General features: G+C 45.9%; 1 protein-coding gene across 1 annotated transcript in view; it reads left to right on the forward strand.

Annotated features, from left to right (window-relative positions):
* Positions 1–473: 473 nt before the first annotated feature.
* PDZD2 (PDZ domain containing 2) overlaps positions 474–24,329 on the forward strand; it is a 352,225-nt gene continuing 328,369 nt past the window's right edge. Inside the window, exon 1 of the mRNA XM_060236112.1 lies at positions 474–770. The gene's annotated coding sequence lies outside the window, so the exon portion shown is untranslated. The remainder of the gene's footprint in view (positions 771–24,329) is intronic.

Consider the following 24,329-nt stretch of genomic DNA (forward strand, 5'->3'; position numbering starts at 1 on the left):
TGCCTCCCAGTGGCGGCAGGAAAGCCGGATATGCTCCTTGCAGCTTGCTTGGTTCCCAGCGAGCTTGTAAGTTGCAATTAGCAAACAAAACCAACAAACAAGTCTGTTTCTGGTCGCTTTTGCCTTGGGGGCGCAGCAGCTGCTGCCGCCAAATTGGGCTTCCCGACACAACAGACCTCCATCCATCTGCAAAAGCACAACGCGGATGGTCTCGGCTGCTTGGTTTTGGGTCCCTCTTTGGGGCCGCGCCTCCAATCGTAGAGAAGATTTTTTTTTCAGAATCAAAGGGATCCTTCTACTCATTCAGACATAAAAAAAAAAATACAGGGGGAATCCCCGCCCCGTTATGCCATTCAAAGAGGATTTCCCCGCCCCGGCCCTGGGAACGCCCCGCCCTCTCGTGCCCTTAAAAGGACACCAGCCTTGGCCCCGCCCTCATTCAAATGAGAAGGCGGGCCCTGCTCCTCTTGAATGAACGCTGGAAGAGAAGGGGAGCGCAGGATTTTCCATCTCTTGAACCAAAAAAAGCGGGGAGGAGGAGGGAAGAAAGGAAAAGAAAAATTGCAACTCTGCCAATCAGAGCTCTCCTTTCCCTCCCTTGGCCTATGGAAGAGGAGGGGGGGCGGGGAGTTCGGGCTGCGCTCCCCCAATGGATGCAAGCGCTGGAGCTAAATTGAGAACAACAGTAAGCGGGAGGACCCCGGGTTTCAGCCCCGCCAATGCTGGCTTTGAACTGCGGGGGAATCTCTTAATAGCTTCTGGACGGCAAGGTGAGAGGAGGCGGGGCTGCTTCTATGCAAGGGGGGAGGGAAGGCCGGAGGAGGGGAGAAAGCCCAGGGGTCCAGTCCGGCGGTGGGATCAAGAGGCCGGCTGAGATGGATGCCCCCCAAGCGGGTCAGGCGAAGGGAGACGCAGAAAGTCCCGCAGGAGCTGAGTTTGGCAGCCCGGCTTGGAGTCTCTTGCTGAGCTGGGCTGTGTGTGTGGCGTGGGCGACGTCCCGGGAAGTTGCGCCGCAGAGTCTCCCTTGCTAATGGGAACGGGGCGAGCCCTTAACAAAACAAGCCCCACGCGTGGATCTCTCGGAGCTTGCAAGCCCGGCGGAGAGATCAAAGCGGCCTCCCTCCCAGCTGAGCGCGGCGGGACTGGAGGAAGGCGTTGGGGGCTCCTTTTTCAGAAGGGAGCTTTTCTCAAGGTCGTCCTTGCAAAGCCCATTGGGGGAAAGGCTCTGCTGCGTCGGCGGCGACCCGGCTTGGGGATCGCGAGTCAGAACTTCGTCCTGTTGGGTCAAACTCTGCCAGGATCTTTGGTCTTCACCTCTCCCTCCCCCCCGGGAAAATTGGAGCAAAGGGCTTCTCCTGCTATATAACACCCCCACCCCCACTCCAAAGGGTCCCGATCCAGCCTCCAGGGCAGCGTAGGGGGCTCCCTTCCCGGTCTGGTGCGCGTCTTTTCAACCCGGTGGGGCGGGGGGGGGGACGGCAGGCTGGTGGTGGAAAGTCGCTCCCGAGCGAGCCCCAGCTGCCGGTACTTGTCAGGAGGTGGCAAGGGGTGGGGCCCGCGTGGCTGCATGACTGTCCTGTAAGAGAACAAGCGGTCGCCTTTCTCTCCCCCCTCCCGGCCGTCGAGGCTGGGAAAAGTTTGTCTCCACCGCATGCTGCGAGAAGCTCCGCAGAGCGCCTTCTAGAGGACAGAGCCTGCAATGACAGCTGAGTGGAGCCGGGGTAGTAGCCTTACCGCCTTTGGCTGGAGGGCCGAGGCTCATGGGCAGAGCATCTGCTTGGCATGCAAAAGGTCCCAGGTTCAATCCCTAGTGTGAGGAACCCCTTCAGAGGCTTTAAATTTCTCCCTGGTCACCTTCCCTCAGTAACACTCCCAGAAATTCTGTCAGAACCCTTAATAATTGGCACCAGACGGTTTTAAAGGCAGAAACCACAAAATTTTTATTAGGTAACAAAAGGCAAGGGAGAGGGATGAAATAATATTGATTATGACTGTTCAATATGCAGGAGGCAAATCAGTTGGCAGCAGGTTGGCAGAGTAAAACAATTACGAACAGTAGAGACTAATCAGGCTGAGGTAAAATATAACAGTACTACTGGTATAATATCTTTAAAATAAACCAGGCAGGTTTTAGAGTCCCACTAGACTCTACTTCACATAGGCTGTCTGTGCCTTCTGGGCACTCAGAATGCTATTCTTCAGATGTTTTACCCTAACTTAGGCAGTGCCAAATCATATAAATAACAAACTTCAATCACTCTCCCACACACACACAGAACTCCTGACTGGTGTCAGTATTCTCCCTCACAGACTTTTTCACACTGTCTTCCAGGACTCGCACCCCTCAATACCGATGCGTCTCAGCCCCACAGCTAGTCCTCTGGTATGCGTCTTGGGCAATCCTGCTGACCACCAGAATCCAGTGCTTTCCTCAGTGTGTATTTGTGTGATCTAGTTTGTACCTGGAGATTGCCTGATGCACTGGCAAAATCTCCCTCAGAGTTTCAAACCGTCTGAAAACTCCCTCTTCCAGACAGAGTCCACTCAGCTCTGTCTCCCACAAGGAGCTCAGCCGCTCTCAGCCCCTCGTCCAGTTGGTTTTACAACTGCCTGACCTAAGCCTGACCTGAAGTCTTCACTTCAAACTGGTATACAGAAGACTTCACTCAAAAACACCCTGGCTCAGACTAAAAATCCTGAGGTGATTTTCTGCTGAGCAAACCTCCAAAGGATACTTTTCCGTTGCTTGGGCAACGTTCCAGCCAATTGCTGCAAGCCTGTTTCTCAGCTACTCTGGCTAAGAGCCTGAGTCCGTCACACCTGGCATCTCCAGTTAAAGATCTGGCTGTAGGTGATGTGAAAGACCACAGTCTGGGATGTTGCCATGCCAGTCTGAGTAGACCAGAGATGGCCAAACTGTGGCTCTTTCATACATATTGTATGGCTCTCGAAGCCTCCACTGACCACCTTGGAGAATGCACTTAAAGTTGCTTTCTTTCTACTTTTCCCCATCTCCCTCCTTCCCTCCAACATCTGACGCTCATGTCTTGCAGCTCTCAAACATCAAACATTTATTCTGTGTAGCTCTTACATTATGCAAGTTTGGCCACCCCTAGAGTAGACAATACTGAGGTCAAGAGAGAGCGAGCAGTAGAAAAGAGCCAGAGTTTAGTAGCACCTTAAAGACTAACAAAATTTGTGGCAGGGGTTGAATTTTCGTGAGTCACTGCTAACTTCTTCAGATACAGCTAGAATGTGAGTCCACCTGTTCTATGTATTGGAAAGTGAAGTGATTTTAGGTGCCAAATGACATTGGCAGGTAAATGACAATAGAAGGTGTGATTAGGTTACTTGTGATATGCAGAGAAGTAGTAGCTTTGGATAAATCCACATTGGTAGTGAGACAGGAAACCTAGGTTGCGATTCAGTCCAGATAAATTCACGGTCTTGAGCTTCATTATCAGTTGCAATTCAGCAGTCTCTCTTTCTGATCTCCCTTTGAAATTCCTTTGTAAGATAACTTCCACTTTTAGCAATAGAAAAGAGCCAGAGTCCGGGAGCACCTTTAAGGCTAACAATATTTTTGGCAGCTTTCGTGAGTCACTGCTCAATTCTTCAGCTATCTGAAGAAGTGAACAGTATAAGGCAGCTTCATGAGCAAAGACATAGATGTCTTTCTTTGCTCATCTGCATACATTCTCTTTTTAATTGCTTACAGCTTAGTACCACGATTGAGGCTTTTTCTGTTTTAACGCTGCTTGGGTTTAATTAAATCCTTTCTCTGCCCAGCTTTTCTCAAGAGAGGCCTACAGGAGATCAGGCGTTTCTCCCCTCCCGCAATGAATTACCCTCTGTAACTCCTGAAGGAACAAAATCTCCAGGAGCTGAGAGGCAGGTAGAAATGGGTGGAGCCATAAGATAAAGATGTGATGGGGGGGGCATTTTTTCACCGTTGTTAAATGGTTCATGGGGGTGTAATGTGCAATGGGTTGAAAGGGGGGGGGGGGGGGGGGGAGAGCTGACTTAACTTTTCACCTGAATTTCACTCCTGTCTTGCCCTGTAAATGTTCTTCTGACCTGTGAATTTCCCTTGGGAAAATGTGCTATTACTTTGGCTCAAAAGGAGGAGAAAGATGATGCTGAATTCCAGGTGGAACTTTTCTGTGAGGGGAGGTGGGGTCATCTTTTACATGCTGGCAGCGCAATACACAAGGAGCCCCATGGTGCAGAGTGGTAAAGCTGCAATACTGCAGTCTGAGCTCTCTGCTCACGACCTGATCCTGGCGGAAGCTGGGTTCAGGTAGCCAGGTCCAGATTGACTTAGCCTTCCATCCTTCCGAGGTTGGTAAAATGAGTACCCAGCTTGATGGGGGGAAGTGTAGATGACTGGGGAAGGCAATGGCAAACCACCCTGTAAAAAGTTTGCTGTGAAAATGTTGTGATGCGACATCACCCCAGAGTTGGAAACAACTGGTGCTTGCACAGGGGACTACCTTTTACCTTGAGTGCAATACTCATGAAGCTGCCCTATGCTGAATCAGAACCTTGGTCCATCAGTATTGTTTACTCAGGCTGGTAGTGGCTCTCCAGGGTCTCAGTCTCATCACCTGGTCCTTTTACCTGGAGATGCTGAGGATTGAACCTGCAGCCTTTTGCATGCCAAGCAGATGCTCTACCACTGAGCAATGGTTATGCTGAGTTATTCCAGTCTAAACCCAAGAGGATTGGGCTGCATCTGTTATCATTTATTTTCTTGAAAAAAGCAACAACAGAGGTCTGACACTTTTGAAAGATGCCCCATAAGAAGTGGGCTGTAGCCCTTGAGTTACCTTTTAAGGCGCTACAGGATTCATATCATTTAGTTACCTCTTGTGAGCATTCTTGAAGTAGGATACCTAAGCATGAAGACTTCTGGGCCCTGGTTTCACTTTTTTTTTTTTTTACCAATTCCTTTTGGGAGACTGTGGAATGAAAGTAATCTAGGCATTTATTCCCTTGGTGCAGTTGTGTTTGCATGATTTTATTTAAAGCATTTTAATGCCACATTTCTGAAGCTCACGGTGATTCAACAGCCATAAACACAGTGGAATAATGTAACATTTAAAAAAGCAACTTAAAAACAAAACTGGATCCCTACATCTGATGTGTTTTGGAAGAGGAATCCTTCTGCATCATTTCCATTGATGAGAATAGCTTTTCAAACATTCCCTGGCAGAAAATCCCACCATTTAGGGGACTTTACTAAAAGCCCTGGTTTCAGGTTACCCTCATCCTCCTTAAGTGACTGAATAGTGTGTGAACTTTCCTAAACTCAATTGGTGCATGGGTGGTATGATATAGAGCAGGGGTGGCCAAACTGTGGCTCAGGAGCCACATGTGGCTCTTTGACATATATTGCGTGGCTCTTGAAGCCACCATTGCCCCGTTGGCCTGCTTGGAGAGGGCATTTATCTCTTTAAATCACTTCTCCAAGGCCTAGTCAGCCAGCAGCTTGGAGAAGGCATTTAAAGTAAAAGTTGCTTTCTTTCCATCTCTCCCTCCTTCCTCCATTTATTTGCCTGCCTGCCTGCCTTGTGGCTTTCAAACATCTGATGTTCATATTTTGCAGGACTCAAACATCTGAAATTCATATCTTGTGGCTCTCAAACATCTGATGTTTATTCTATGTGGCTCTTGCATTAAGCAAGTTTGGCCACCTCTGATATAGAGAGAGGTGATCACAGTCTTAGGGTGGCTTTTGCCATGAAACTTGCTATGCCAAGGGTTTCGTGTTTGCATGGTGCTCCCCTACTGTGCTTGGGACCTCATTAGTTTACTGTGCTTGGGACCTCATTGGACTCCAGGAGAATATATGGATCACATATGGGAAAAACATTCATTTCACTTCGAAATCATAGTTGACAGTTTTTCACAATTCTGCAGGGCCTGTAAGACTGAACTGTTTCAACAGGCCTTTAACTCCTGAATCCAGGAGAGAACCACCCCCTCTCACTGCTGAGGAGCTACGAATATCATGGAATCATTAACAGAAAAAGAGAGATCCCACCATATCAAGGTGTATAGCACCACAAAATGTTTTAAATGTATTTTATTGGTTTTAAATTGTTTTATATAATTGATTGTTAGCCACCCTGAGTCCGCTTGCGGAGAGGGCGGGATACAAATTTAAAGTAATAAATAATAAAAATAAATAAATTCATGGATCCTGTGTCCATCCAGGTTGCTTTGTGATGAACGTAACCCACAGAATTTCTGCTGACTCACATCATTCTGCATTGCATATAATCAGGCTTAATGAGGTGAGCTATGGGAAGGGTGTGCCCCACCTCAAGACCTTCTGATTAGGTGGAGACAATCTGATTTGCTCTTGCTCATCTGACATAAGATAAAAAGGGTCATGACCTTAATTTGGTGTTGTAGGCTCCTAAGCAGGTCTACTCAAAAATAAGTCTAATTTTATTACTCCCAGTAAAAGGATTTTAGGTTTGCAGCCTTAATTGTGGTTTACTTTGGTTGTGAAGATTTCCCCACCAGTGAAGGTTTTAGATGTTCAATCAATAGTTATGGTGGGAAGTGCTGTCAGGTTGCAGCCAACTTGTGATGATCCCCAGGGGTGGAATTCTAGCAGGAGCTCCTTTGCATATTAGGCCACACCCCCTTGATATAGCCAATCCTCCAAGAGCTTACAAAAAAGAGCCTTGTAAGCGCTTGGAGGATTAGCTACATCAGGGAGGTGTGGCCTAATATGCAAAGGAGCTCCTGCTAGAATTCCACCCCTGGTGACTCTACAGGGTTTTCAAAGCAAGAGGTGTTGAGTGGTTTGCCATTGCCTGCCTCTGTATAGCCACCCTGGACTTCCTTGGAGGTCTCCCGTCCAAGTAATAACTGGGCCAGTTTTGCTTAGCTTTTGAGATCCAATGATATCAGGGTAGTTGTCGATAGACCTATCATCAGAGATTCTGTCAGTTCATATTAAGAATAAAAAATTGGAAGAGGGATGACACTATGGAAATAATATTGATGTTGGATCAAAGAGACCTCTTAGTTTGAAGAAAGTGGTACAAGGGTGTGAGTTTCTTTCAGTGCTTACAGATTTATTGTAACATAAGCGTTTGTGGACTTCGTTGATCAATGAAATGGTATCCTCAGCCGATACTTGAGGGGTGGAAAGTGCACATGGCCAAAATGCTGTTAAATACAAGATTAGGCATTTCTTTGCAAAGATCAGATGTATACAAGATTACAGGATTTAAAAAAAAATGCTGTTATGTGGGAAGAGTCAATCAAAACCAAATTGGTTAGCATATCTTGTGGACAGAAGGCGTGTAATTGACAATAATACAATTTTCCCCCAGATTTTCTAAGCCAATTTTCCCATTTGTAGTGGGAGGGGAAAACGTCTATGATCCCAATTATGACCTCGATAGAACTGAGGAATTCAAGTTCAGCAATTACATACTAGACTCTTTTTTTTTTTAACTTTATCAAGGGGTTGAATCAAGTCAGTGGCAGAATGTCTTGGCAGGCTGGCGTGGTTTTCCTCTAGTTTTCGACTGCTGCCTTTTTATAATAGCTTTTATCTCTACTTATGTATATTTTATTCAGTACATTCAGCACTTTTTTGTAACAGGAACTCCTTTGCATATTAGGCCACTCCCCTCTGATGTAGCCAATCCTCCAAGAGCTTACAGGGGTCTTAGTACAGGGCCTATTGTAAGCTCCAGGAGGAGTGGCTACATCAGGGGGAGTGACCTGATATGCAAAGGAGTTCCTGCTACAAAAAAGCCCTGCATTAGTATCCTGCTAACCCCAAAGAAGCACAAAATGGTATGTGTGCTTCTCCATACCCCCATTTTAGCCTCACAAAACCTTTTTCGAGGGCACCTTATCCTGAGAGAGTGACTAGGCTGAGATCTTCCAGAGAGCTTTGGGGCAGAGTGGGGACATGAACCACAGTCTTCTAGACCAGTGTTTCCCAACCAGTGGGTTGTGGAGCCTCTGAGAGTGGGTTTCTGGCCAGCTGTCCCTGAAGGCTGTTCCTGTCTTTGGCATCGCTCTCTGTGTCCTCTTCCTCCTTGCCAGCTTTTCATAATGTCACCTTGCCATTGTGACACTAATGAGGAGGAGGACACTGTCTGACAACTGATTTTATGGCAGCAGAAGGAAGAAGGGAGAAAGAAGCTGGAGAGTTGGCAGGAGCTGTTCTGTGCATCATGGGAGGAGGGAAAGAGGTGTGCGTGTATGAGCTCTGTCTTGATGCTGTTCCTTCAGTATTCTGACCTTCACTGCCCTCTAACTGCTGTGGGAGACTGAGACCCTCGCTGCCAACCCCTTCACCACTACCTGCTCTCTTTGTGCATCTCCTTAGCGCAATGTCCCCTTCCAAGCACATCTCCTCAAACACTGGCAGGATTGGCAGAGCAAGAGTTTGATGCAGGCCTCGGATTCAGTAGGAGCTCACAGGAGTGCAGCTCCTGAACCTTTCTAAGGGTTCCCCCTCTTCCCACCTTGCCCATTGAATAGTAGGTGCAGCTGCATAACAGTTCTTGGATGAGCTCTACCACCTATTTTTCTACAAAACGACCCTTAGTTTGATGCAAGGCTTTGACCCGGCCCTACTGGTGGACCTCCTGATGGCACCTGGTTTTGTTGTTGTTGTTTGTTTTTTGTGACAGAATGTTGGACTGGATGGGCCATTGGCCTAATCCAACATGGCTTCTCTTATGATCTTATTTTATGACTTAGAAACGAAAACCTGACCCTGGAAACAGTACCTTCCATCTCACAGATTAGTTGGTCTTTTTTTCTTCACTGCATATGCATGTTAATTTATAAGGAATCAAGTAAAATGTGTCCTGTGAGTGAGTTTCTTAGACTTTGGGTGGGAGAAAAAGGATTAAAGGGAGCATTAGAGAAAGAAAGGGTGGTCCAGAGAGTGGAATGGAACCTCCACATGTAAAGGCTGTGGACGTCAGAATGCAACTTGCTTGGGGTTTTTAGTAGGGGCAGCTGAGCCTTTTGTGCATTGTTGGCTGGTTTTTTTGAAAAGCATATGTAGAAAAGGGGATGCTGAATTAGGTAAGACACCAAGAAAATTGCTTAGTTTTTGCCATCAAGTCACGGCTGACTTAGAAGAAGAATTGCAGATTTATACCCCGCCCTTCTCTCTGAATCAGAGACTTAAGAGTGGGTTACAATCTCCTTTATCTTCTTTCCCAACAACAGACACCCTGTGAGGTGCGTGGGGCTGAGAGGGCTCTCACAGCAGCTGACCTGTCAAGGGCAACTCCTGCGAGAGCTATGGCTGACCCAAGGCCATTCCAGCAGGTGTAAGTGGAGGAGTGGGGAATCAAACCCAGTTCTCCCAGATAAGAGTCCACACACTTAACCACTACACCAAATTGGCTTTATGGTGACTCCACAGGGTTTTCAAGGTAGGAGACATTCAGAGGTGGTTTGCCATTGCCTGCCTTTGCATCAAGACTCTGGACTTCTTGGTGGTCTCCCATTCAAATACGAACCACGGCTAACCTTGCTTAGCTTCTGAGATCCAACAAGATCGAGATAGTCTGGGCTATCCAGGTCAGGGATAGTCTTTGGTTGAGATCTTTCACATCACCTACTATTTGGTCTGATTGAACCCTGAAATCTTGTGCATGCTAAACAGATTTGCCAAAAGTGCAAAAAATCCTTGGGCTGGCCCTGGCTGGGTCACTTACTAAGTAAATTTGGACTTGTGGGTCCTTGTACAAAAAAATAGGGAACCCCACTGTTCTAGATCCATGTCTTTCTAGCCACTGCACTGCACTGCATTGCACATAGGCAATGTGATGGTCCTATTTCTTCTAGAGGAGCTAGGATTGAGAGTTGATGCCATACAGTCAGAATAATAGATTCTTTCATATTCGCCAAAGATTGATGAGAAGCAGTTGGTACCCGTTTGAGTTCCATGACACGCAATAACAATTTTTGATGGGCTGGATTCAGTCGAGGAAAGGAATTTTTGCTGTTACCACTGCTGTGCTCTCTGCACACTGAACAGCTATTCTGGAGGATCAGAGACCTTCAGCGATCTGGCAAATGGGTGCATGTGCTGCAGTAGAAAAGAGGAACCTCACAAATCACCTGCAATATTTGCACAACTTCTGCACACTTCAACAAACAGCTTGTACATGAGTAGGGTGGATCTGGAGGGGTCTGTGGTTCAGTGGTAGAACATCTGCTTGGCATGCACAAGATTTCAGGGTTCAGATTTCAGGCATCTTTATTTAATCAGACCAAATAGGTGATGTGAAAGATCTCAACCAAAGACTATAGAGAACTGCTGCCAGTCTGTGGCCAAACGGTGGCTCGGGAGCCACATGTGGTTACATAAGAACATAAGAGAAGCCATGTTAGATCAGGCCAATGGCCCATCCAGTCCAACACTCTGTGTCACACAGTGGCAACAATTTTTTTTTAAGATAGATAGATAGATAGATAGATAGATAGATACACACACACACACTGTGGCTAATAGCCACTGATGGATTTCTGCTCCATATTTTTATCTAAACCCCTCTTGAAGGTGGCTATGCTTGTGGCCGCCACCACCTCCTGTGGCAGTGAATTCCACATGTTAATCACCCTTTGGGTGAAGAAGTACTTCCTTTTATCCCTTTTAACCTGTCTGCTCAGCAATTTCATCGAATGCCCACGAGTTCTTGTATTGTGAGAAAGGGAGAAAAGTACTTCTTTCTCTACTTTCTCCATCCCATGCATTATCTTGTAAACCTCTATCATGTCACCCCGCAGTCGACGTTTCTCCAAGCTAAAGAATCCCACGCGTTTCAACCTTTCTTCATAGGGAAAGTGTTCCAGCCCTTTAATCATTCTAGTTGCCCTTTTCTGGACTTTCTCCAATGCTATAATATCCTTTTTGAGGTGCGGCGACCAGAACTGCACACAGTACTCCAAATGAGACCGCACCATCGATTTATACAGGGGCATTATTATACTGGTTCTTTCACACATATTGTGTGGCTCTCAAACAACAACAACAACAACAAATTTTATTTGTATCCCGCCCTCCCCGCCGGAGCAGGCTCAGGGCGGCTAACAACATGGTTCAGAGTTAAATTATACAAGTGATTAAAACTACATTAAACATTATCAGCATTTACTTAAAATCTGATTAAGCTTTAAAATTAAGTTAATTTTTAAAAGTGCTAGTGCTATGTTTTTAAAAGTGCTAGTGCTATGTCAAAGCCCCCAACCCCTGTTGGCCAGCTTGGAGAAGGCATTTGTCCTTCTTTAAATCACTTCTCCAAGTCAAGCCAGCCGGTAGCTTGGAGAATGCATGTAAAGATAAAGTTGCTGCCTTTCCACCTCTCTCCCCCCCCTCTGTTTTCCTTCCTTCCTTGTGGCTCTCAAACATCTGATGTTTATTCTGTGTGGCTCTTACATTATGCAAGTATGACCACCCCTGGTGTAGACAATACTGACCTTGATAGACCAAGAGTCTGATTTAGGATAAGGCAGCTTCATGTTTCCATATGTGATCATTTTCTCTTGTCTCTCTTCCCACTTCTGGGTGCCACCTCGCATACCTTTCCTGAGGATTTGTGAAGCTCAGGAGTGGTTTTGTCCAGCAGCCGTGGGAAGGACAAAAACCCTTCTGCAAAATTTCTCTGTTTGTGGTTGGTTAGATAAATATTGAGCATTAAAGTCATAGAGATGAGGCAGAGGTTCCTGAGGGGTAGTATCTTTTCTGAAACCCTTTAGTAAGTTCATGGCCAAGGTGAAATTTGAAACAGCTCCTCGTGCTAATGCTTTCCTTTGCAAGGGCTTTGCAAATGTTCCTAATGAACCTCTTGGCTTTTGTGAGCTGTTGATAAATGTTCTCCTAAACCCGATTTGTTGATGCCAGGAAAAAAGGAGTGAAAGGAAGGAACATCACAGTAATTAAGCCTTTTTCTTTTTGATGTCAAGTGTCTGCGATTGGTTGCTGTCAAGGAGAGCCTGAAAAGACCATTCAAGTGACCCATTAAGGTGGTGATTAAGCAGCTTGTGTTTTTTGTGGGCTACCAATTATGTCGACAGTTCTTGCTTTCCCCTAGAATCGACAGGTTCAAGGGTGGCTTGTCTCTGTCCGTCTCTCCCCCCCCCCCCAAATCTGTAAATGCTGGTATAAAAAACCCTGTGTCATTATTTTGCATATTCAGTTATAATTTCTTCTTTGAGAAAAAAAGGTGAAGATGGTGTACAGGGAGAAAAAGGGATCAACTGAAGCAGATGTCTAGAACTGTCTGCCCTTGGTGCGAAGTCTCTCCAATGTGTTCCCGTTCCCCTTCATTTTTAAGTGTCTTGGTTGCTTTCTCTATTCGAACCCAGTTGCTGAGATCGAGGAATAGGGTGTGGGTGCTTAAACAGGTAAGGCCATGGTTAGAGGCCAGGATTACCACTGTTTCCTGGTTGTCTCTATTTGTGCACCCTTGCTTATAGTGGCCCTTTTGGTATCTACTAGAGCAGGGGTGTCAAACATGTGGCCTGGGAGCCAAATCAGGCCCCAGGAGGGCTTCTATCAGGCTCTGAGCAGCTGGCTGTCATCTGCTTCCTCCTCCCTTTCTCTTGCTTCCTTCTATGGCACAGCTTGCTTTGAAAGGCTTGCTCAATCGCATAGGAGCTACAGAACAAAACCTCTATTTTCTCCATTGGTTGAGGCTCCTCCCTTGGGAGGAAGAGGGGAGGGAGAACTTGCTTTGCCAAGTTCTCTCAATCGCATGGCAGAGCTACTGAGCCAAGCCTCTCTTCCTTTTATTGGCTGAGGCTCCTCCCCCTCCTCATCCCCTGGGGAGGGAGGGAAAGAGCCAAAGCTTCCTTTGCCCAGTTCCCCTCGATCACATGGGAGAGATATGAAATCTTTAATTGCGCTTGTGTCCTTTATAAAGTTTATATCTCTGCTACCTAGCATCACATTTTATGACACACATGGCCCGGCAAGGTCTCATTTATGTCAGATCCGGCCCTCATAACAAATGAGTTTGACACCCCTGTCTAGAGACTTTTGTTTTTCTTATAGTGGCTCTTGGATTGTGGAAGAGGCTGCCTGGGGAGGTGAGGCAGGCCACCATCTTCAATAAGTGTTGTGTGTGTGTCTTAAGTATCTTCAAGTCACTTTGGACTGTATGGAGACTGTATGAATTAATGACCTTCAAAGTGCTCTCTCGTTAACAGCCTCACTCAGCTCTTGGAAACTGAGGGTTGTGGCTTCCTTGCTTGACTCAATTCATCTCATGATCGGTCTTCCTATTTTCCTGCTGCTTTCAGCTTTTCCTAGCATTATTGTCTGTCGCCGTGACTCGGCTAGCCCAGGCTACCTGATCTTGTCCTGGAAGCTAAACAGGGTTAGCGTGTAAGGCAGGGATGGCCAAACCTGGTTACGTAAGAACCACATAGAATAAACATCATATGCTTGAGAGGTGCAAGACATGAAGATGAGATGTTTGAGAGTCAGAAGGAAAGAAGGATGGCAAGCAGGCAAATAAATGGGGAGGGAGGGAAAGGTGGAAAGAAAGCAACTTTAACTTTAAATGCATTCTCCAAGCCACCAACTGGCTTGACTTGGATAAGTGATTTAGCCAGCTGACAGGGTGGTGGGGGCTTTGAGAGCCACACAATATGTGTGAAAGAGCCACATGTGGCTCCCGAGCTGCAGTTTGGCCACCCTTGCTGTAAGGTTTTGCCCAGATTCTGTCATAAAACTCCTTGAGTATGTATGCAGAAGAAGCTTTATTAATAGAGCAGATAGTGACCATTATCAGCATGCTATTCACAAGACTGTGTCTTGCCAGACTAACGTGGTCATTCAGTAATTATACCTCTTGAAGTAACGGCTCCCCTTTTTCCCGCGCCCGACAAAGTCACTTGAATTAGTTGTTATGAAGTCTTTTCTCAGGTCTCGGTGTTGTTTTCCTCAATCAGATTCCACAGACTCATCTTCAGGGCTTTTTTTGTAGCAGGAACTCCTTTGCATATTAGGCCACACACCCACACCAGGGGGTGCGGCCTAATATACAAAGGAGTTCCTGCTACAAAAAAAGCCCTGTTCATCTCAGTTCATTTGGTCCACATCAATGTTGCCCAGAGAGACCAGATTACAGCTGTCTCCCCACACTCCCTTTTTACCTGCAAACTGGGAGCATACCACGTCACTCAAAGCACTGAATGTTTAAGAAATGCAATGGATGTTAGTGGTTGTGAATACATGGAATTAGTAAAATAATGAGTTGTTAATGAGCAAAGCTAAGCATGCCAGCAAACCAATAATATTGTCATCCCCAGCTGTGCTTGTCAGGAACCTGGCTAGTATTTCATTGGGAGACTTCTAAGCAGGGGTGGAATTCTAGCAGGAGCTCATTTACATATTAGGCCACACACCCCTGATGCAGCCAATCCTCCAAGAGTTTACAAAAAAGAGCCTTGTAAGCTCTTGGAGGATTGGCTGCATCAGGGGTGTGTGGCCTAATATGCAAAGGAGCTCCTGCTAGAATTCCACCCTTCTAAGAGCTACCAGGGCCATGATCTGGAGGCAGGCAATGGCAAACCACCTCTGAATGTCTCTTGCCTTGAAAATCCCAAGGGGTTGCTATAGGTCAACCACGACTTCACAGCACTTTCCACCACAGCTTGTCTTCTCATAATGTGACCAAAACTTCGGTTTAGGCATTTTAGTCAAGTGTTGTAAGAGTTTTATTTAAATAGGATTAAGAGTTTAATTTATATCCTTTAATTTGTGGGCTCCGAGGTAGGATTCAGGAGGTTTTGCTATGACCTCCCTCCCATCCAGGTATGGATCACACCCAGAAATACTCGTCTTCAACAAAGTTACTTTAATCTGTGCATTGAGCACATGGAATTTATTCCTTTTTTCCCCTCCCAGGCTGGGCCTCAGAGAATGAGCAGGAGGGGCCTGCTATCCTCCTCTCTGCAGCAACACACCAGCTAGCAATTGTCCCTTCTGGGCAACAGTCTAGTTGTGGCTGCCCTTCGTCACTGGTCCCATGGAATTTAGAAGGAGATGATGTTATTGGATTTATACCCCACCTTACACTCTGAGTCTCAGAGCGGCCTACAATCTCCTCTACTCCCCCCTGCACAGCACACACCCTGTGAGGTAGGTGGGGCTGAGAGAGCTCTCCAAGAAGCTGCGCTTTCAAGGACAGCTCTGTGAGAGCTATGGCTGACCCAAGGCCATTCCAGCAGCTGCAAGTGGAGGAGTGAGGAATCAAACCCGGTTCTCCCAGATAAGAGTCTGCGCACTTAGCTACTACACCAAACTGGGTGTCTTCTTTATTCCTGCTCAAGTATTTATAAGAAAGCGAAAGGCTGGTAACCTGGAAATAAATATTTTTGGGGCAAGTTGGGGTAGGCGAACATTCTAATGTAGCCTGTATGTTTTCAACTTTTTGGAATTGCAAGCCACCTTGAGATGCAGGACAGAGGTGAGGCATAAATATTTTGATAAATGAAAAATTACAATGGGTCTGTTTGTGATTCGTGGCCCAAAAGTTTGGAATTCTGAACTGTAACCTCAAAGGCTAGAAGCTCCCCCACACCCAGTAGTAGTAAATGAAAAGTGAAATTGTCAGCTGGCCCAATTACATTTTCAGTAACAGATTTTGCACTGCGTTACGTTTGTGTGAGACTGCAATAGGCCTAACTTGGATATTGCTCCTGATTTTATCTGGTTACACAATTTGCCCTAGATCCCAGCTCTCACGGATATTACCGAGTAGATATTTCTTATCAGGAAAGGCTTAAATGTAATTCCCTCGGCTTTAGGGTTTGAATTCATTTTTAAAAATACCTTCAGTATAGTCAATTCTGTTCTGGCGCGCTAGAATCTGGGGCGAAAGTGTGTATGCGGATGCAGTGAACACTGCCGAGTAGAAAACAGGTTAGGAGACTGTAGATACGTTTTAGGGGGAGGGGAAGAATGACTTGTGCTTTTTATGGAATGACCTAATAAAATCAGACAGCATGAAACATCTGGCATTTCTTTTCTGAGGGCAAAATGTAGTTCAGTGTGCCATTAAATACGTCTGTCTACAGGCTTTGAGGCATAGTGCTGTAAGCCTAAGAGGAATTGAGGGTGGGGGGGGGGGGAATAGCTGTGGACCGATAAAAGGCTCTCCACCCAAAATGGGAGCTTGACCTTGAAACCTAGAAATGCAGCGGAGTCCAGCGCAGAATGTCATATGTGCAGTGTTTGGGCACTGAAAAGCCACAGGTGTATTCATGAGAGTCTGTGAACTGTTTGGCTTCCATTCATAATGGTTGTTTTGTCATTGCTTTCTATAGCTGCATCCAGATATCGCTGGATGCTTCCCTGTCTTTGCGCTACGGCATGCGTTGACTAATGGTTTATTCTGTGTGGATGAGGCAATCCAGTTTTGAATGACAGCACAGCGCCCGACAATGTACAGATGCAGTTTAGTGGGGAGGACCTGGCTCAGTGGTAGAAGAATTGGTTTTATACCCCACCCTTCACTACCCAAAGGAGTCTTGAAGCATCTTACAATCTCCTTCCCTTCCTCTCCTCACAACAGACACCTAGTGAGCAATGTTCCCTGTAAGCTGAGTTAATGTGAGCTAGCTCACAGTTTTTTAGCCTCTGGCTCACACATTTTTGTCTTAGCTCAGGAAAAATGGCTCCAGAGCTGACTAATTTATGCAGTAGCTCACAACTTTAATGCCAGTAGAATTTTTGCTCGCAAGGCTCCACAGCTTAGAGGGAGTGTTGCTTGTGAGGTAGGTGAGGCTGAGAGAGTTCTGAGAGAACTGCGACTGACCCAAGGTCATTCAGCTTGCTTTATGTGGTGGAGGAGTGCAGAATCACATCTGGTTTTCTTGATTAGATTCGATGGCTCTTAACCACTACACCAAACTGGAAACACTCAGATTCGGCATGCAGTATGTCCCAGGTTTAATCCCTGGCAACTCCAACTAAGGATACTGGTTTTGTATTGAATTTGCATGTGGTGCTTGCCCTGTCCCACTGAAGTGCATAGTTAGGTGGAGCCAGGGCTTTTTCTGAGCAAGAAGGATTGGCATCAGGGGGTGTGGCCTTATATGCTGGGCTTTTTCTACAACAAAAGCCCTGGGTGGAGTGGCCTTAGTACTTAGGCAACCTTTTCATCTGGAGTTCTGAAAGATGTTCAGCACTGATCTGTATAAAGGTGGAACACCTTTAAGACCAACAGAGTTTTACTGAGAATGTAAGCTTTCATGTTGTAGAAGCAGACTTGACCAGACGATGAAATGGGGGTGCAGATAACAGTGCTGCATATAGCTTGTGGGCAGGGTTAAGCATGCAAAATGGTACAAAGTTAGAATCCAGTGGCACAACAGTGAAATTAACAAACTGAAAGAATAACAGTTTGGTCTGGATAGTGTAAGTTGCTTGGGAAAACAGCAAAAGGCAATAAACATGTTTGGAATTGGAGAATGATGGCGAGAATGGCCATAAATGCAGTCTATTAATTGCTCTATTTCTCCTCAATCATGGGTTAAACTGAGAGTATTTTTTTCTCAGAGGTGTTTCTGTGCACCCAGTATACTTTTTAACATGTAGCATAGCATTATAAATACCATTCCAGTTTGCCAATACAAAAGAGAATACATTAGAATACTGGGCTTTATAGTGTATAGGTATTGTGTTGGCAAGCAAGAGAGACAAGAGACTGGGCCAGATAAGTTGGGTACAAACTGAGCTCCAACAGCACTGCCATCCCTTCTGGGGCTTGTTTGGGGCCCAGCTACCAGCTGCCTAGATCTAGGACGGGATGGCAAGCATAAACCATGCCAGCAGTATCATGGCCTGTTCCTCAGGCTTCCTTGGGCTGAGAACTGGTCCTTCGTGTTGCACAAAATAATGGTCTGTGGCTCTGCTGTTTGGCTTTGTGTGCTGGTTGCCTTCTTCTGCTCTGGATTAAAAAAAGAGTGCAGGTAGATTGGCCCAGGCTAGCCTGATCTCATCAGATCTCAGAAATTAAGCAGGGTTGGCCCTGGCTAGTATTTGGGTGGGAGATCTCTAAGGAAGTCCAGGGCCGCTAGGCAGTGGCAGGCAATGGCAAACCACCTCTGAACGTCTCTTGCCTTGAAAACTGCATGAGGGTTGTCATAAGTCAGCTGTGACATGAGAGGAAAACAACAACAACAAAGATTCAGGAGCTAAACCCGTTTAATTCTTTTAAGGTAATCAGTAAGAGGCATTTGGTTTCACTCCCCCCAACACACACCTTGGTAGTAGACCCAGAATATAATCCCCTACTTGAGGAACACCACCATGAACCTTCAACAGGTTTCTCACAGGGCTGATTCATGCATTAAAAGTCCTCCTGTCCATGTGTCCATTTTGGTTCTTTCAAAACTCCACTCTGGGAGTCTGATGCTTGGAAGTTAATTCTCAGACACATGTGTGGGCTTAACCCAGGGGTGTCCAAACTGTGGCTTGGGAGGCACATTGTGTGGTTCTTGAAACCCCCACCACCTGGTCGGCCAGCTTGGAGAAGGCATTTCTCTCTTTAAATCACTTATCCAAGCCAAGCCATCCGGCAGCTTGGAGAATGCATTTAAAGCAGGGGTGTCAAACTCATTTATTTTGAGGACTGGATCTGACATAAATGAGACCTTGTTGGGTCAGGCCATGTTGGTTTGGGCTGGGCCATATCAGGCCAGACCATGTGTATACCTATTTAGAAGAAGAAGAAGATGATATTAAATTTTTATCCCACCCTCCACTCTGAAGAGTCTCAGAGTGGCTCACAATCTCCTTTAGCTTCCTCCCCCACAACAGACACCCTGTGAGGTAGATGGAGATATTGGATTTATATCCCGCCCTCCACTCCGAAGAGTCTCAGAGTGGCTCACAATCTCCTTTACCTTCCTCCCCCACAACAGACACCCTGTGAGGTGAGTGGGGCTGGAAAGGGCTCTCACAGCAGCTGCCCTTTCAAGGACAAACTCTGCCAGAGGTATGGCTGACCCAAGGCCATGCCAGCAGCTGCAAGCAGAGGAGTGGGGAATCAAACCCGGTTCTCCCAGATAAGAGTCCGCACACTTAACCACTACACCAAACTGGCTCTCCAGTTAAGATTACGTATTTAAGATAATGTACAGAGATATAAACTTTATGAGGGACACAAACACAATTAAATATTTTTTTTAAAAAAAACCCTTAAACAGAAAATCAGTTTGTAAACTTAAAGACAAAAAAAAACTCAGATAAGGACTGAGCATGCTTTAAGAGGCGCGCACAACTACACATCACTTTCAGAAAAAAAATAGGAAGACACAGGGAAAAAGGAGAGGGAAGCTGGGCTACTGAAGCATCTCTCTCCCCAATTATTATAAAAAGGGGGCTTTGGGTCAGGAAAAGTTCCCCCGTCAATTTGCACTTCTCTATTCCTCCTCCTCCTTTGGGGGTTCAGCTCTAAACGCTCTCATTCTTCTGGCCTACGCAAGCTATACATGCAGGCTCCTTGTGTGCGTTTCTGCACATCTATTCCTGTGAAGCTTGAATCCCAGCAGGCTTAAGCTGGGCTCCCCTGCCTCCTCAGGAAGCCAGCCTCTCCCCCTACGGCCTCTTTCCATTTACAGTTTTGACAGAATCATCAGCATTATCATTTTGCTGAGCAGACCGATGACCCCCTCAGAGCCAGGAGATTTGGTGACGCACGGAGAATTCAGCAAGGGAAATATTATTCCAGCTTCTCCGCGGCCTTCTAACCAAAAGCCTGAGTTTCACTGCGGAGTGACAGCTAAGCACAGGGATCAGGGATGCGGGGCGAACTTGGCTTTGAAGAAATCGAGTCGAAGCATCTCTTGAGCTTGGTTGAACAAACAACACTGAATAATACATGAGCAGAAACTAGTTCACAGGCCTAAACTAGGAGATTTTCACTTCTTCTACGGGTAGAAATCCCACTTCTAAGTAGCAACCATGTTTGAGAAACTTCATCTCAAAGTGTCTTTGTTGAGCTTCGGAAACCTGAGCCACAAACTCAAAGATAGTACATTAAATCTACCTAGGAAAGAATCGCTCTAGGCTTCATCCATTTCCTTGGGAGAGCCACCTTCGTGTAGTGGTTAAGTTCATGGACTCTTCACTGGGTTTGAGTCCCCGCTTCTCTACAGGCACCTGCTGGTGTGACCTTGAGTCAGTCACAGTTCTCTCAGAGCTGTTCTGCTCAAGAGCAGTTCTCTCACAGCTTCACTTACCTCACAGGGTGTCTGCTGTGGGGAGGGAAAAAGAAGCCACTCTGAGACTCCCAAGTGAAGGGTGGGGTATAAATCCAACTCTCTTCCTCCTCTTGAAATAAAGCAAAATCCACAATGATCCCTTCTAACAGCATGAGGGATTCATGCCTACCCATACAGAAATAAAACAGGGGCATCTACACATAACGTAGAGGGTTCTGCATATCTGAAGGACACCCTAGGCATATGGTAAAATATTAGTTCGAGGGTCCCCAACTTGGTTACCACGGCGCCTGCTGATACCTCTTCTGGGCCTCAACATGGTTACCATGGCGCCTGCTGATACCTTTTCTAGTGCCCACCAATTTTTTTTAAAAGTTTGGCCAGGCGGGGCTTTTGCCCAGCAAGGCTTTGAATTGACTGTGTGGATTTTTAAAAAAATGTTTCTTCAGCAGCTGCTGTGACTACAGCATGAGGATCTTCACTGTGTGACAGCAGGTAAGCTACAGTAGCCATTTTGTGGCTGTGCCCACCATGCTATGTCAGAATTTCAAAGGTGCTCAAAAAGGTGGGGGACCCCTGTATTAGTTTACATGCTAAATAAGAGACTTGAAATTGATCCCTGAGTACTAAGCATGCTCCAGGAGACACAAAAAATTGAGGGCAATGGAACACCAGACCAAGAGAGAAAAGAGGACAGGCAAGAGAGAAACTGGCCTGCTCCAGCCCCTAACAGTTTTGTCCTGGAGGAGGAAACTGAACCAGGAATTGTATGTCCTGATGCACACACACTCCAGTTCTCACCCACCCTCTCAACAGACCAACATGCTCAACATTTCTAAGCGCTCTGACCACATCTGAGCTAGGAGCATCTTGGAGGGATTAGGAGTGAGACAAACTTTTTTCTTCTGATTCTCATTAACACCACCATCCAGGGCTCTTTATACTATACTCTTTATACTTCCACCATTTCAAAGCAGCTTGGAATTGTGGAGAGGGATGAAATTGATGCTGGGGGATTTGGGTCTCGCCCATCTATTATACAGACAACCCCCCAGGTTTTCAAACATGAGAGTTCCCTGCAGATCAGGGCTACAGCACACGGGGAGGGGGGGGACATCTCCCCAAAATTACCCTGCAGAGCTGTTATTTTCTCTGTATATTTGGGGAAGGGTACATATATAAACAGAGTCGGTGTGGTTAAGAGTATCAGACTACTACCTGAAAGACCCAGGTTTGAATTCGCACTCGTGCCATGGAAGCTCACTGGGTGATTTTGGGTCCATCACGCTCTCTCAGCCTGCCCTACCCCACAGGATTGTTGTGAGGATAAAATGCAGGAGAGCAGAATGATGTAAGGTACCTTGGGTCCCCACTGGGGAGACAGGCGGAGTAGAAATGAATTAAGTAAATAATAAATAAAACATATAGCCCTTCTGTAAATGTGCAACCAGATATGGAATAAGCCAGGGTGGCCAAACTTACTTAACATAAAAACCACAGAATAAATGTCAGATGTTTGAGAGTCGCTTTAACTTTAAATCAGGGGTGTCAAACATGTGGCCCAGGGGCCGAATCAGGCCCCCAGAGGGCTTCTATCAGGTCCCCAAGCAACTTCTCCCTCTCTCTTGCTTCCATCTGCATAACAGCTTGCTTTGCTAGGCTTGCTCAATTGCACAGGAGCTACAGAGCAAAGCCTCTGTTTTCTCTATTGGCTGAGGCTCCTCCCTTGGGGAGGAAGGGGAGGGGACACAGTGCTTGCTTTGCCAGGTTCTTTCAATCGCATAGTAGAGCTACTGAGCCAAGCTTCTTTTCCTTCTATTGGCTGAGGCTCCTCCCCCTCCTGGTCCCCTGGGGAAGGAAGGAAGGAAAGAGACAGCGCTTCCTTTGCCCAGTACCTTGGATCTCATGGGAGAAATACAAAAAAGCACCTTTAAGACCAATGAATGCTAATGTGTTGAGCATTTTATATTTTAAGGTTGTTGGTTTTTTTTAAAAAAAAACTTTAATCATGTTTGCCTGTGTCCTTTATAAAGTTTATATCTCTGCTACCTAATCTTTTGATAAAGTTCCTCATCAAAGGCTCCTTAGAAAGCTTGAGAGTCATGGAGTAAAAGGACAGGTCCTCTTGTGGATCAAAAACTGGCTGAGTATTAGGAAGCAGAGAGTGAGTATAAATGGGCAGTCTTTGCAATGGAGAACGGTAAGCAGTGGGGTGCCGCAGGGCTCGGTACTGGGTCCCATGCTCTTTAACTTGTTCATAAATGATTTAGAGTTGGGAGTGAGCAGTGAAGTGGCCAAGTTTGCGTATGACACTAAATTGTTCAGGGTGGTGAGAACCAGAGAGGATTGTGAGGAACTCCAAAGGGATCTGTTGAGGCTGGGTGAGTGGGCATCAACGTGGCAGATGCGGTTCAATGTGGCGAAGTGCAAAGTAATGCACATTGGGGCCAAGAATCCCAGCTACAAATACAAGTTGATGGGGTGTGAACTGGCAGAGACTGACCAAGAGAGAGATCTTGGGGTCGTGGTAGATAACTCACTGAAAATGTCAAGACAGTGTGCGTTTGCAGTTAAAAAGGCCAACGCCATGCTGGGAATTATTAGGAAGGGAATTGAAACAAATCAGCCAGTATCATAATGCCCCTGTATAAATCGATGGTGCAGTCTCATTTGGAGTACTCTGTGCAGTTCTAGTCGCTGCACCTCAAAAAGGATATTATAGCATTGGAAAAAGTACAGAAAAGGGCAACTAGAATGATTAAAGGGCTGGAACACTTTCCCTATGAAGAAAGATTAAAACGCTTGGGACTCTTTAGCTTGGAGAAACATCGACTGCGGGGTGACATGATAGAGGTTTACAAGATAATGCATGGGATGGAGAAAGTAGAGAAAGAAGTACCTTTCTCACAATACAAGAACTCGTGGGCATTCGATGAAATTGCTGAGCAGACAGGTTAAAACGGATAAAAGGAAGTACTTCTTCACCCAAAGGGTGATTAACATGTGGAATTCACTGCCACAGGAGGTGGTGGCAGCCACAAGCATAGCCACCTTCAAGAGGGGTTTAGATAAAAATATGGAGCAGAGGTCCATCAGTGGCTATTAGCCACAGTGTGTGTGTGTGTGTATGTATGTGTGTTTGTGTGTGTGTGTGTGTATATATATATATAATTTTTTGCCACTGTGTGACACAGATTGTTGGACTCGATGGGCCATTGGCCTGATCTAACATGGCTTCTCTTATGTTAAATAGGTACACATGTGACCCAGCCTGACAAGGTCTCATTTATGTCATATGCAGCCCTCATAACGAATGAGTTTGACACCCTTGCATTAGTCGCCATGGCCAGGCCTCCTGGCTGGTCTGTGGGGAAAAGGGTGCTGGGTCAGCTCTGTTCCTCTTACATTATTAGGGACAAAATAGGAGTTGATTGCACCTTTAAGACCAACTTAGTTTTATTCAGAACGTAAGCTTTTGTGTGCTCTCTAAGCACACTTCATCAGACAAGGCACTTAGCACATGAAAGCTTACGTTCTGAATAAAACTAAGTTGGTCTTAAAGGTGTAATCGACTCCTATTTTGTTCTACTACTTCAGACCAACACAGCTGCCTACTTGGATCTATTATTAGGGACAGTGAGGGGGAATGTTTAAAGCTGGAAAGAGAGGCTACCTGCAGAATTCATGGTAACGATGATATCTGAACCCTGAATTTTCAGGTTCCCATCTCAGTGACTTAGCTATACACGGACTGTGCATGCTCTAGTTATCTCTGTTGTCCCCCTACTTCTGCCACCGCACTGATCTTCCAAGAACTTCTGAGCATGGAAGTTCCTTTGAGTCATTATGACCAATAGTCACTGATGGACCTGTCTTCCAGGAAGGTGTATCATTCTCCTATAAAACCAATCATAACATGGACTTCAAACACAAAGAGAATAATGCTAATTTAGCCTTACAGAATTATTACAAGAGTTTTATTCTTTTTAGTACATTTTTCTCTCACCTCTTCTCTGAGGTCCACCAAGTGGTATACATTATTTATCCCTCTTTCATTTTATCCTCCTAAAAACCCTGTTAGGCTG

Source organism: Heteronotia binoei, chromosome 4, assembly GCF_032191835.1.
Source record: "Heteronotia binoei isolate CCM8104 ecotype False Entrance Well chromosome 4, APGP_CSIRO_Hbin_v1, whole genome shotgun sequence".
NCBI lineage: Eukaryota > Metazoa > Chordata > Lepidosauria > Squamata > Gekkonidae > Heteronotia > Heteronotia binoei.